The following is a 15,148-nucleotide window of genomic DNA, read 5'->3' as shown; positions in this document are numbered from 1 at the left end:
TCACTGCACAGTCACAAAGAGAGGTGTGTGTGTGTGTGGCTATCAGGACACGACTGGTACATTAGAGAGCAAAGAGTTTACTCATAGCAAGGATTAACCCCTAATGGGTGCCTAATACAATGGAGTGCCATGTTCCACTGATACACACAGCACACACTGTGCTACTTGCTGGAGCTATTCTCTTTAAATAGAGATAAGGAATTTTTTTTTTTATTACTTCCCTATCCCCAAGATCCCATGAAGTTGCTGGGCTTTGTTTTGGTTTTAAAGATTTAAGATGCCTCCATGGGTGGGCCTAGACTGTTTTAAAATGTATTAACATGGATTTACTCTGCACTTGAGTGTAGCTACTTCTGTGCTCTGACTTTGTTGCTAGGTATGTCTTTGTTAGAGCAGCAGCACTGGAATATAAAATGCCTAGTAGATGTCCAGGCATTTGAAGCAGACTCAGGATACTTTTGAAGCCAGAAGTCTGGGAAGCATGGGATTAGGAAAGGCAGGTCCTGCTTGATCAGCCTGATCTCCTTTTATGACCAGGTGACCTGACCTGCCTGTGGATGAGGGGAAGGCTGTGGATGTTGTGTGCCTGGGCTGTGGTAAAGCCTTTGAACCATTTCCCACAGCATTCTCCTGGAGGAGCTGGCTGCTCACGGCTCGGACAGGTGCACTCCTTGCTGGCTGCTGAAGAACTGGCTGGATGGCCAAGCCCAGAGAGGACCAGGGTTGGTGACTGGAGTCACATCCAGCTGGGGGCCAGTCACAAGTGGGACTCAGTCCCTCACTCCCCAGGGCTCAGTACTGGGGCCAGACCTGTTTTATGTCTTTATCAATGATCTGGATGAGAGGATGGAGTGCCCCCTCAGCACCCAGGGAAGCAGTGGAGGCACTATCCATGGAGGTGCACAGAAATGGCTGGACATGGCACTCAGTGCCATGGTCTAGTTGACAAGGGGGTGCTCAATCAAAGGTTGGACTCAGTGATCTTGGAGGTCTTTTCCAGCCCTAATGATTCTATGATTATGTGACCTTAGATCTTGAATCAGCCCTTTGGACTCCATGCTGTGCTTGTACTGGACCTAGCTTGCTACTGAAACAAACAGGAGATTTTTATGTCCCATAATAGTCAAACAGTACTCTGACTGCTTCTAGAGCTGACTCCAGGGGCACTATCTTAGGCTTTTCTTTTGGTTTTTTTTTTCTCATTGTGTCATCTGTAAAAATGGATGGTATACTTTCTATGTTAGCCAAATACTCAGATCTCAGATGAGATGTTTACATTTTATGCATTTATATGAACTAATACTTTGCACATATTTGGGAACTGTAGTTAGAAATACACAAAATTCAGAGGGGCTTTGAGTGTGCCATAAGACAAGATCAGACAATGAAGTGTTTGGAGAAAAAATGGAGACAAACCAATTGAGACAGATATGCACATATGCACTAAATAGTCAGCTACGGGAATCTTAAATTAGGACCTACTAGCTCAATAGATAAAATTGCTTTTGTGGCTCAGGAGATTGACACAAAATTGACTTACCTGTTATTTAACTGACAAATAAATGTATATGTTCTCTATGCTCTCATGGGATGCACAAATGCCAATAGAACAGGCAGAAGGGAATCCTGCACTGGTTCATATCAGTGAGCAGCTGGAGTGCTGGTCAGGCTTTTGGGTACAGCACTTGATGAAAGACAGGCACTGAACATGGTCCAGAGGCAAGCAGTGATGATGAGGAAAATGTGAGAGAGGAAGATCAGAGTAGCTAGGCTGTTTTTCTACAGAAAAGCTGACTAAATGGGGAAAGATGAACTTCGTGTAAAAGTCAAGTGCTACTATGAATCTATTATCCATGGAGTAAAGGGTGAGAAGTTACATTGGAGTAAAGTAAACTTTAGGTTAGGAAAACCTTCTTTTATTCTTCTGGCTGTTTGGTTGCAGTGCCTGAGAAGGCTGTAGTAGCTCTCTTGTGGCAGCATTCAAAGAACAAGTTTGATGAGCATCTCTCAGAAACAGGATGGAGCTGACCCAGCCTTGGGGTGGCTGAAAGATCGAGCTGACCTCAGGTCCACTCCTCAGCACCAAGCCAAAGAGCTGGGGCCATTGCTAGAGCTCAAGGACTAGGTTAGAAAGTGCAGGTTCCTAGAGTTTCAGATCATTGGGCCCTTTCCTTATATCAGCTAGTAACCCTTGTCGCTCCTGCAATTATACTGATAGCACAGAAATGCAAAAAATTACATAAAGAAAATCTTATTTGCTAAATAAGTTGATAAAACTTTCCACTTGTCCAGCTTTGATTATTTGTCTGCTTAAGATGTCGTTTGGTACCTCCTCTAGTCTTCTACTGAAAATATTTGCATGCTTTAAATAAGGTCAGCTGCTTTAATAAACTGGACAGAATGTTTCCACTGTGGTAAGGGGTGCTTTATTGCTATCTGTCTTCTAACTAAATGTACTGCATGTGTGCAATTTGTCTGTGAATTAAACCAGCAAGACAAGTTTGAGTGTGGCCAAGATACAATAGATTGAGCACAGCTCCCACTTAGTAGGAGAAAAACCTCCTGCAGAGAAGTAAAATCATCCTGAAAATCATCCAGCCTTTGTGGAAAAGATGTATTTTTGGCTGAAACTCTAGGGGAGAAGTACTGATGAGCTTGAAGCTAAGCCCAGATACCAGTCTTGGCAAAAACAAAAGCATCAAACTGGGTAAGAGGGGAAAAACTCCAGCCAAAGAAGTGTGTGGTCTTTTCTAAAGGAACAGTCTTTTTTGCACGTTCTCTGGTGTAGAGCAGTGTGGTAAAAATGATGGCCTGCAGACTTACACATCATTTGTTTACTGGTATGTATTTCCCTTAAGGGAGTGGCATATTTCCCACCCCCTTCACCTCAAAACTTTCGTTATACAGCATTTTTTTTCTTTTTTTCCCCAACTGAGGAAGGTCTTCCTTGTAGCTTTCTGCTATTTGCACTTCTACCCTTGAATAAATAAGCTTCAGAAGACTTGAAAGAGAACTTTGTGGAATATAAACATGTTTGGGAGCAATTTCAGTAAGTTAAGATGAAATGCTGTGTTTGGCTCACGGTCATTAAATAATTCACTGTACTTGCTGCCAAGCAAGCACTGTTTCATACACTGTTTTCCTGGCTAAATTCCAACCTGACTATTTCATGTGCCCACCTGAATTCCTCCTATGTGCTTGAATAGAGATGATCATCTTCTCTTGCCTCTTCACCACGCTTGTGCCCCATCTGGCCCGTGCAGCCTGCCCTGCCTTCCACAGGTGCCTGCTCATGGGTGGGTAGGTGATAACTCCTATTATGTAAAATACTGCAGGCTCTCTCAGGATGAAAGGTGCTAAATGTATGCAAGTCATTTATTATTTTGCTCAGAGCCTGAGTTGAAGACATGCACAACCTGTTCTGACTTCTCCAGAACAGGTTTTAATGTGCATTAAACGCATTTGCCAGCACTGCTGTGCTGCCTTTTGTTTCTAAATTTACCCTGTTGCACAGCTGATTAGGGAGACAGGAAGCAATGTATCTTGAAGCTTTCAGGAGACAGCCCCTCCCTGGAGATGTACTTCAGTGACCTAAATGTACAGCCAACAACATGTGAGAGGTGGGGTTTCAGGCCCAGGCATGCCTACGTAGGTGATACCATCAAAGAGCCTGTCACTTCCTACAGAAGTTCACTCACATTTTTTCCCTCTCAAATGTTTTATTTCAAAATTCAGGCAAGATAATGTTGCTGTTTCTTGCTTGCTGGCCTGCACAGGTGGGATGGGACTGCCGAGAGTTCGGGATTGGCAGTGTCAGCACTGGAATAAGTAAAGCAGCATTCTGGTGAGCTTGAAGTATTGCTGGGAGTGGTTTTTGTTCATCTCCCTTATCATTTTGGCAAATGCCTTAAGGAGTATTGTCTCTCCCTTTTCTATTTTTGGAAAGAGGGTTGGGAACACTTTGTTCTCTTCAAGTAGTGTTTGAGTCCAGTTAGCAGAGACCTCCTTAGCACCGTACATGTCCAGCTTGCACAAAAGACACCACGCCATCTTTCTGAGGTTATTAACTGCAGCTGATGCCAGCAATCAGGATGCCTGATCTACAAAATGCAGTAATTCTCTTGATTCCCTGATATGGAAAATAAGATATTAATAATATAGCCATTTTGTACAAGCAAGTTCTTCTAGTTTGCTTTCTGTGGAAGGGCAAAGGAAAAACCAGTCATTTGATACTTCTGACTAGTGAAGTTCTGACTGTGAGTGGATGGGCTGGGGTATTACACAGGATCACAAACCAAACCCTGAACTGTAACAGAGCACAGACTTCTGGCAAACCTCCTCCCTTCACATGTCTGTATCAATGGGTGAAATGGGTATAGGTAATTTATCACTGTGAAAGTAACTTGCTTTATCAAGACATTTCAAGGTTTCTTTCATGTTACAATCTAACAAGTCATTCTTGAAAGGCATCTACAAAAAATATATAGGCTTAAGAACTCCCCAGCTATTTTCTGAAAGTGCAAGTGCCTTCTCTGGGAGCCTAGCTCATCTACAGTGTCATCTGGTTGCACTTAGCAATGATTACACCTGCCATGAAACCCTGGGATGCCAGAAAACTGCCCTGGCCAGGCTTTCATCTCTCATTTGTACCAGAGGGTTCATGAACTCGGCGATATTTTAGAAGCTGCATAGATTTTTCTGTGAAAAGCAAGATCAAAATGCTAGCAAGTCAAATCACATGTGTAGAAGCAAGTTACCACAGGTAGTTAGGACCCTGGAAAATTCTGGGATATTTTTGAGCTGCATTCACTGTTTGATACAGACCTGTTAATGCCATTCTGTCTGGCCAGGAGAGGGGAACAGGAAACTGTAGTCAGTCTCAGGACTGACAAAAGTGGTTGCAAAGGTGCCAGTAATGATGCAGTCATAGCCAGTGCAATTGACTTAAATGAGAGCACATTTACCCTTCATCTGTTATTTCCCATGAAGTTTACTAATCCTGTAAAGCTATCTTAAAGAGTTTTTGATGAAAGGTGAATTGCTTGATTCATCCATTCAGTAGGTATGGAGTCTCTACATCATTTACCAAAAAAATCATGATGTCACCTTTGCTGTGTTTTTTTAGTGGAGGGTGTGATAGCCAGGTGTCAGAAATTTATCCCGTTCCCAGGGTGTAGTTCAATTATCAAAGCATGACCACAGTTAAAACTTAAGAAATACTGAATTAAGTGAATCATTCCAGAATGTGGACAGATAAAAGCAAACAGAGCCAGTCATCCAGCATCCTTTTGGACAGCTGTGCTATGCCATAAATTGCAAGTTAATAATGGGATTGTTGGTTTAGGTCCTATCTTGTTTTTCTGTCTGGGGAAAAAAAAAAATTGAAACACAGCTGATGGGGCAGTAGGAGATGCAGCCCCTAAAAGCGATTTCTCCATTTAGCTGGATTTTTTTCCCTGATTTATAATAGTAATTCTTTTAAAACTTCTACCTTCAAATTGCTTCTTCTTTTTGCCTTTAAATGAAACAAGAGAATAACTACAGTTGATACCAGCAGACCTTGAGCTGTCCTTGGGCTGTCCCCCTGCCAGTACAGGCCACGGGTTTTCATGTGTCTGAGTGAATCACCCTGATCCTAAACACACAAATCATACTTGTCTGCTGCAACTTTAAATAAGCTTGGAGCTCTGCACAACATAATTAAGAGCTCTGACAGGGAACTCTAAACGTTGCTTCCAGCCTACAGTAAATCACAGATCTGTGAGCAGGACCTTCAACAACAACAACTGAATCCAGTTTTCCTTGATGAATACTTCCATGATTTAACCTTCCCTTTACAGGGTAAATTCCACCTTTCCTTTAAAAGATTGGGAGGAATTGAAAAGTGATCCAAATGCTACAATGTCCAATCTGGTTTGAACCATCTGTGTTCCTGCCAGGGGGTGTCAGATATTCCAACAGCCCCTTCTGTGCACTGTGCCTCTCTCAGCACACATCCCCCCAAACCACAGGGAGCTACCCATAGAAGTCTGGGATCTCCAGTAGTTCAGTGACTCAGGCACCAGCATCCTTACCTGAGCAAGTCCTCCAAAGTCCACCCGTCCACAAAAAATCCTGTGATGATGGGATTAACCCATTAAATTCACTAACAACAGGGATCCCCTCAAAAAGCTGGGCTTCTGTGGCAGTGCTATCTCTGAGCAAGGGAATTTTTTAATGTATCCATATAGCTTTAGGAAGTGTGTGCTGAGAGATTTGGCTTAACCAGCTTGGAGAAGCCACCAAGTAACTCCAGCAGGGGAGATGGTCCTTGTGACACTCATGCTGTTGAAACTGCCTGAGGGCTGTTGGTCTCCAGCTGAAGCTGACTTTCTGTATTTTCTGATATTTATGTGATTAGTTTTTGGTTTTCTGGGAGAGAGAGCTTATAAACATCAAACTTGGGGTGAATTTTGCTGTGTTACCAGCCAGGAGAATCTCAGTTTTTCACTGACAGACACAGAAACCTAGGACTTCATCTCTTCTTCTCCTTCATAATAAATGAGTAGTCTACAAATTATAAATGATGTTTTAAAATTTGCTTTTTGTCCCTTCTCAATTTTTCTCCTGGTATAATTCTGCTACTTTTTCCAACCCAAAGGAATTTGAAACTGATACAGCCAGTCCTATCTGAAGCAGTAGTCTTTCCCCTCCTTCTCCCAAACAGAATGGCAACTCAACCCACTTTATGGAAAATTGAGATAAATAAAAACTATCTCCCAGGAAAGAAAAAAACACTTGACAACTAATTTTTAAAGAGATGGAATTTGCACCAGCTGCTTACATAAAAGAAGAAAAAGAGAAAGGAAATGTATCCTACATAGTGTTACTTAATTCAGAAGCTTTGAGTCTTTTTTATGAATAAGTGTTGATAGGAACCACACTCAGTTAAAAAAGGTAAGATATAAGCATGGACCCCAAATATACAACCTGAGTATCAGCTTGTTGATGTTTTGAAAATCAGAAGAGATTCTCATCATAGATTACATTATTTATGCAACTGAATGATGTTTTTACGAAGTGTGAAGTAAATGGCAGTATATGTCTCTTGGTTTTCTTTAAAAATGTCATTATTCAAGCAAAATTTTCTTATGCAGAGCAGTGCTTAACTTCTGAAATGGTTATGTCTTAAATTGAAGAATTTCCTTTGTCCTCAATCCTTTGCCTCCTGAAAAATGCTCTAGCCATAATAGTCCATTTCTAAATGCTAAACAGCTTCTTGAATGCCTGATGCTAACCATTTGTAAAGGCCAGAATCTCAAACAGAAGAAAATATATATATGAAACCTCAAGAAAATCCTAGCTTGGTAAAAAACTGAGTAGTGTTTATGATCCTGAAATAACTTTTTAGAGTCAGAGCAAAGTGACTCTATTTTAGCTCAACATTTCCTGGATCTTAAATATATTTGATTTCTGTTAAATTTAACTTCATTATTTTTAGGTTGTGTTTGGTTTGGAACAATTCAAACATCCTAAGCTATTTTTATGTTGTTCACAGTGCATACTTACAAATTTAATGTGGTTACTTTAGCTTTTTTTGTTAATTGTTAAACTTTCATGCCACCAATGTTGAAACAGCAAAAGGATGTGTCATTTGTAGTGGTACAAAGAAAAGCATCAGCCTTCTAGGTCAATTGATTTTTTGATGATAGATTAACTGAATCCTTGGCAATTGTGTTCTGCTTTGCAGTAGTAAATAAAGAAGAAATCTCTCTGGCAGCTTTAACTGGATCTTCAGCTGCTTCATCCCCAGAAGCAAGCTCAGTTTCCTCCTTCATTCCCCCTTTCACTTGTGTTTGAAGAAGAAGGAGGGAATGAGCTGGAGAGCATTAGGAGATTTTCTTCTCTGCCAACACAGGCAAACCACTGCCTGCCCCTTCATAAAGGGAGAAGCAGCCTTTGCAAGTCCCTTGGAAAGTGGGTGATGTGCATTGAGGACACTGTTCCTCCAAGGCAGTGGGGTGCTGCTGAGATGCCATTAGGAGTTTTCCCTACTCAGTGTTGCTGCAGAGGCACTTGGAGGGGAACCTGCAGAGCCTTTAGTTTCAGGTAATGCTTTTTCACAGTGACAAGAGGAAATGGCCTCAGGGGGGTCAGATTGGATTTTAGGGAAAAATTCCCCACTGAAAGGCTGGTCAGGCATTGGAACAGGCTGCCTGGGGAAGTGGTAGAATCACCATCAGTAAAAGTGCTCAAAAGGAGCAAGCAGCTCTTTCTGGGCACCATGTCACCCTACTAAAGAGAAGAGAGAGGAAAACCTCGAGAGATCACAAGGTTCTCAGTCAGCCTCCAGACTGTGACTGACAACTCAGTCTGGAGGCTCAACAACTTTATCTTGTGTAGAAGCTTTCAGGAGACCTTGAAAAGTTTCAATAGCTTTTGATATCTTTGTAAAATAACATTGCCCCAGTCATCACAAGAGACTTAACAGCTCCATTTTAAACTAAACAAAGAAGATTTTGCAGTATGAAAAATCATATTGACTAAAACGCTAGCATTTTGACAGCACTTGGGACCTGAATGGAATTAAAAAATAAATACATTCAGCACTGTGTAGGCAATGAAAGCTTTACCTCAGGATTATTTGGTTTATAACTTGTCCCACACAAATTGCCAAGTTAGTAGTCAAAGGAATGACAGATTGAAGGCTGCCAGGCAATTCTATCTTGCCTTCAAACATACATTATTTATGCTTATTCATTGTAATATAGTCTTCAGGTGAATACAGCTACAAATTTACTTCCCTACACACATAATGAAAATATTCAGTGAATGAGCAACCAGCCTATGCTATGCAAAAGAATCTTGGAGCTGAGACTACTTTTTGAAAGACAATGTTACTTCAGATTTTCTTGTTTCAATACACACACACACCAAAAAAAAATCAGATTTCCTATTGGAAAACTTTGAAAACAACTGTTTGAGATCAACTGAAAAAAAAATATTAGATATGTTTATCTACTTATTTGTGCACTGTGCTTTCATTTCTGAATTTTCATGGTTAAATTCTATCTTTTTCTCCTAGAAACGCCTAGGGCAAAGCTCTGCAGAGGCAGGTACTCCCTTGCCAGCTGTGGCCAAGAGCAGAGAGGCTGGAAGCACTGGGAGTCACACAGCACACACATCTGTTTGAAGGCCAGAGTACAGGAGCACTGTTGCACACTGTGAGTGAGGTGTAGGAGCTCTGAATGCTCACCTGACAGATGGTGAGCATTTCAGTACTCACTACATCATGTGGCAAGCAGCTACACACCTCTTTGCCTGATGAACTCTGGTGAAAATAGCCATTGTATCTTACTTGTCTTGAATTGTTCTCTACAAATTTCATTTGATGTTGTCTGATTTTAGTGGGGTTATTTTTGTAACGAGAAAGGGTGAGGAGTAATTTCCTGTTCACTTTATTCCTATTTATATTTCATCTTTTTTCCCTTAGTTCTCCCTATTCTTGAGCAGAAAAACTGTTGCTCATTCAAGTACTCCTTGTGTGAAATTGTTCACAAACCTACAAGCCCTTGCATCCCTTCTTGAAGCCTTTCTATTCCTACACTATCATTTTCAACACAGAAAACTGATAAGAGAATTACAGACATGAGGCCAACCAGGAGTTGTCCAGTGCATGATGTTGCTGTCTCCTCCATTCTCCAGTCTCTATAAATTTCAACCAACTTTTCTGGTCAAGCTGATCAAACTGGAACATACTTACCTTAACAAAAGATACCACATAAATGTGTTCTAAAAAACACCTCACCAAGAATCTAGGAACAAGGGTGGAATTGGTAGAGAAATCATTCCTGGAACTTTTTTTATTTACGCTTTTCAGTAACTTACCACCCTGGCATTTCTGTGCCTGACTGTGTTATGAGCAAAGGGCACATCTAAACTGAGGTAATTCTTCTCTCCACCTAGAGTGATTCAAGAGGTAATGAGGCTTTTGGGGCAGTCCAAGTAAATATCTAAAGTGAGGTAGGTCAGTGGTACCCTAAAAGTATCCAGCTATCTCCATTCATCACTGTGAAGGAAACAGATGCCCATGGACTGAATGCAGGTGTCCAAGGTCAGCTGGCAGGAGCCCCAGCCTTGGGGACAGTGGCTGTATCTAGAGAAGTCAGATGAGTGTTGTGCTGCTTTGCTGGTGAGGTCTCTGTGTGCACCTGCCCCTGCATGAAGGGGAGGAGGTGGCTGGAGAAGGGCTCAGGGTGGCACTGGGAACTAGACCTTGGAGTCTTGGGCAGCAGCAGGGATGGGGCGTTGTTGGAGCAGGGTCAGTGGTGATGTGGGGATGACTAAAGTGTGTGTGTATGGAGGCTACAGAGTAACATGGTTTAATGCAAGAGCCAGAAGGGGTCCAGAAGGCTGTCACTGGATTTGAGTTATCAGGAGGGTGCTGGGATATTCAGATGGTACTGGAGCTGAGGCCTGAGGGATAATGGTCACTGGAGGCAGTGGCATTGGGAAGATGCTGAGGTGCAGAACAAAGACATGCTGGCATGATGGGGACAGAGTTTTAGCTTTATCTTGATTGAAAATATTAGGGTGAGGAGATGGGTGGGTTGTGAGAGAACACTGTATGTGGACTTGGCTGAGGAAGAAAGAGATCATTAGGACTCAGGAGTAAGGAAAGTGTTAATGGCATGGTTTCTGGCCTTTCTTCAATTCCTCCTCCATAACTGCTCTGTGCTGTGTTTCAGGGCTGGAAGCAAGGCCTGGGCCTGGCCTTAGGGCCTTTTGTCACCTCTGTGCAGCCCAGCTGAGGAACAGCTGCTCTTCTCTCCTCACTCAGCAGCAAAGAAGGGAGCACAGACAGAGAGTGTGGCTCTGTACCACCTCTCACTCCTCATCCCCTCTGCAGCATTAGGGGAGAGTGGGCATGACAGATGGCAGAGATGTTTGTCCTGATCCCAAGCTGAGGTGCTCCAATGAGAAGTGCTAATCCATCTCTCTGCTGGAGAATTGAAGCTTTAGACCTAAAAACCTACAGGTTTTCAGCCAGTGCAGAAGACCCTGCGAGCAAGCTGGAAAAATCACCCATGCCAGTTGGCTTCCAGATTTCTGTTGGAGGTGACCTCAGCTCTGCTCTGGGCTCTGGAATAGACAGGGTAGCTATCACCAAGATGTTTTTCCTCCTCATCCTCCTGCCCACCCTGCACCCCTTGTCCCACCAGTCACCCTGCTTCAGGTGCTGGGCTCTTTGCTAGGCTGGGTCATTAGTAGTTACCATTCCAGTTCCTTGTCTCATCACAGTCTGATTCTCCATGGTTTGTTATCCAAGTGCCTTCTTACCTTGGATAACACTCAGCCCCACTTCCCTGCTCACACCCACCTCCAGCCTTGAGCCCCCCAAGGCAGGGGGAGAGGCAGCTCCTGCCCTGCTCAGGGCCTGTGGCAGCACTGGAGGCAGGCATCACCTGTGTCTGCTGGGGACAGTCCTGTGAGGGCCTGGAAATTGGCAGGGGACCCACTGTGCCCTGTGCTGACACAACCCTCTGAAAATTCATCTGCCAAGCTGACAAGTCTCTGCTAAACTACATGACCGGAGACTTTTTGAAAATGCATTTATGACTTGGCTACATCTTCTGGCATCGGGGCGACCTACCCCCATTTTGCCAAATTTCAAGCTCTTGCTCAAATAAACAGTTGCCTAATCTTGCCCTGGAAACTACATAACCACTTTTACTGAAACTGCCTTCCCCTTTCCTCCTCCCAAAAGAAAATGGAAAGGGAAAGAATCAGCCCGAGGCCAAGCCTTAGCAGAAGACATTTCAGCCTGGATGGGTAACATGGAACAACTGAAAGCAGGAGCTTGTCACAAGAACTGCCAGGCAGCGGTAATTGCAAGCACTGCTACCAGCTCTATCTGCAATGTGCAGCACCCAGAAAAGGAGGGAAGTGCATAAATGGTAAAAATCATTTTATATAACCTGAAGAATTGGATGCATGCCTTGGAGTGGCTGGTTCTGATCCTTCTTCATCTATCACTGGCTTCCCTTCATCACTTCCCGCAGCGGTGCTCTTCCTCCTCTGCAGCTCCTTGTACTCTCCTATCAGCTCTCAAATGCCAGCTTTGGGTGGCATTTGTATCTCAGATCTCTTGTCTTTTGCTCTTTTCTCCTCATTCTGCTAATATTCATCTCTGAAAAGATGAAAGATGAAAAAGTTTGCTTAACTCAGCTGAGAATATTTGGGGTTCATTTTAAAAAAGGGTTATGAAAAGGAGGCAAATTACAAATTCATGTGATCCTGACTACATTAGCAATTATGATACTGAGTTTCATTGGGCAATTTATGTAAAGCTGCTTTCAGATCATGAACTATTATTTAAAGGAAGAAGGCAAAAAATCAGTGAGGAAGCCATGGACATTTTAGATTAGAGTAGCTCTATTTTAATGATGCACTATTAGTAAAATCTAGTTTCTTCCCAAAATCAGAAATATTAATGGATGCTTCATTTCAGTATCTGCCTATTTTGTAATGATTTTTTAAATTCCTAATGTGAGAAAAATCTGCATGTGAGAAGCAAGGAAGAAATATTGACTTACAATTTTGCACATGAATGAGCTTCAGATAAAGGCAACTAAAAAACTTGATAGTCTATAACACCCATCGACAGATGCTGTTTGAATCTCTTTTATATCATCTTCAGATACAAGCTCAAAAATAAGATACAAGTGGCATATTTAGGAGATTTGTTGCTCACCAATGACACAGGATAAACTATCTACAGGACAACTTGGTTAGCCAGCTCTACTTTGGATTCCCAGAGGGTTGAGTCTGCCCAGTCAGTTGTAGAAAGGATTCAGCCATTTCACAGCTGCAAATCCAGGAGACATATTCGTTGTTATCTGATCTGATATCTAGCATAACACAGGTGGGGCTTCCCTGGATTGATGTTTACTCAACTAGACCATCATGTTCATGAAAAAGCAATACCTAGGCACTGTTTTATGGTAGCTCTAAGTACTTCTCACACTGAGCCCCAGATATGAGCCCCCAGGTTTTGCATCTATAACGCTCTCAGATTAACTGTGAAGGTAACTTGGGAGTTACCTAAATCATTGATGCCTGCTTAATGGTGATGAATCCTTGTGATGTGGAGCTACCCAGATGCTGTGTAACCCCAGCAGTTTAATCATTGTGGTACAAATGGACATCTCCGTTGGGATGAGGACCTTTCCACCAGCTGCAATGGTGGAACAAGAACGTTTGATTCAAAAATAGCCAATTACATTTCAGTAGCATGTTCCTTTACACTATTTGCTGTTAAACGAAACTACAGTCTGTGCTAATCAATGCAAGTCCCTGGGTTTTCTGTGAGTGCAAACCTCCTTTCCCACTCACTTGGAGCAAAGGGAGCACACTGCATTGATGAGGTGACTGCTTTGCACAGCTGCTGGATCCTGCTCTGAAGATGTTTGCAGACATTGTCAGAAAGGAGACCAAGACAGAAAATCAGAACTGCAGGGGACCCGCAGTTTTCTTTACCTATGGGTTCTATGATTTCTGCCTCTATTTACATGCTTTGCCTTTCTGGTTTCTTCCTTCACTGTCTTCTGGAAAAGGAGCATGTAATCGGATGGTTTGGTAGGTGGCACCATGGACCAGAGGGATGTGGTGCAGTGTGGCACAGTGTGTGGGGTGTGAGAACTTGTGGCTGGGTCTTGTCCTGTTTCCTTTCCATGTTTGTTTTCTGTTACCCCATTATGGAATGGTGTTTGTGAGAAACAAGCTCAGAATGAGAACGTCAATTGCTTACTGGTGCCTCCTGGGGAGGATCAGATGGTCGGGGTGGGCGACAGAGTGAGAAGCTGGTTGGTCCCCAGGAAGGGAAGAGGCAGGGAAATGGTGAGAGCTGTTAAGTCAGGCCCAGGTCTCTGGGTTGCATTTCCATGGAAGTTCAGTTGGGAAATAAAACACGTTGCCACAGCTCTGCAGAAAGTGAGAGAGCCTGAGGGTTTGTGCCAGACACGTGGCAAGAGGGGTGAGACCTGACTCATATACTCTATCTGTGCTTTTTAAAGCCCTTGTACTCCTAGTGTGAAAACCAAGGCACAAAGTCTTTGCTTTCCTTAAATTGCCACAGCTGGGTGAGCAGGAACAATAACATCATTGTATTCAAATGCATTTGTGGTCCATTCATATCTTTTCCTATTTCTGTGAGGTACCAGGACAGTTGTGAGAGAGCACAATTCCCTCTTTAATCAGCCTTGTTCCAAAGGAGGCCTGGGAACTGCAAGGTCACAGATGCTGGCCTGTGGAACTGCTGAATGAACCTGGCAGCAGCAGCCCTGTTTACACAGAAAGCTGGTACACAAACAGCTGGGCAGTGCGCGGTGAGGAGAGACAAAATCCAGGCCCTCTGCTCCAGCCAGAATCAAGATCAAGTGTGCTTTCTAAAAAGCTCTATAATAGATCTCCCAGATGTTGAGAGTCAGATGTTTAAGGATCTTCCTATTCCAAATGGAGGTTGGACCCTATGTTAGGCACCCACCTTCCCTGTAGGCAACATTTAGGAGGACTCAAATGATCCAAAAATGCCAACATTTAAAGCAAAGCCAAGCAAGAGTTGGGAAGTTTCTTGGAATAAACTGGCAAGAAGTTCTAGGGACACATATTTGTTAAAATACTACCTTTGAGGGATTTCATTACCTTGTTTTACTTAAGTCCATAGCTCAGAGGCTTCCCTTCAGCCCAGCTCTTTGCAACTTATTTGTTTCAGAAGAGAAAATGTGGTTGATGTTGTCGTGATAGGGGATATTGCACAGGCTCTAATACACTGATTGCCCATCCCTGCTGATTTTGAGTAATTTCAGAGTCCCAGTGTGTTCAGGTCTCCAGCCCCCTGAGTTGTGCAGTGCCCAGGAGCAAGTGAGGACTCGTGCTCTTGTGGCTGCATTTGTGTGCCATCAGCTGAGAGGGTGAGCCAGCCCTGGCACCTGGGCCACCAGGCTGAGCCCCCCTGGCCTGGTAGCCTGCTGCACAGCCCATGTGCCCAGGCTGCAGAGGAGCTGCTGTGAATTCCCTCCTTACTCTGAAGTGTTAAACGAGTACAACCAACATGTCTGGGTAACAGATAACTTGCAATAATGCCACGATTTGCCAGTCTTCCTTCAGA

This window comes from Agelaius tricolor, unplaced genomic scaffold (genome assembly GCF_023055355.1).
Source record: "Agelaius tricolor isolate 1412-34295 unplaced genomic scaffold, bAgeTri1.0.p SCAF_9, whole genome shotgun sequence".
In the NCBI taxonomy this organism is placed as follows: domain Eukaryota; kingdom Metazoa; phylum Chordata; class Aves; order Passeriformes; family Icteridae; genus Agelaius; species Agelaius tricolor.
Note: the sequence above shows the minus strand (reverse complement) of the source record.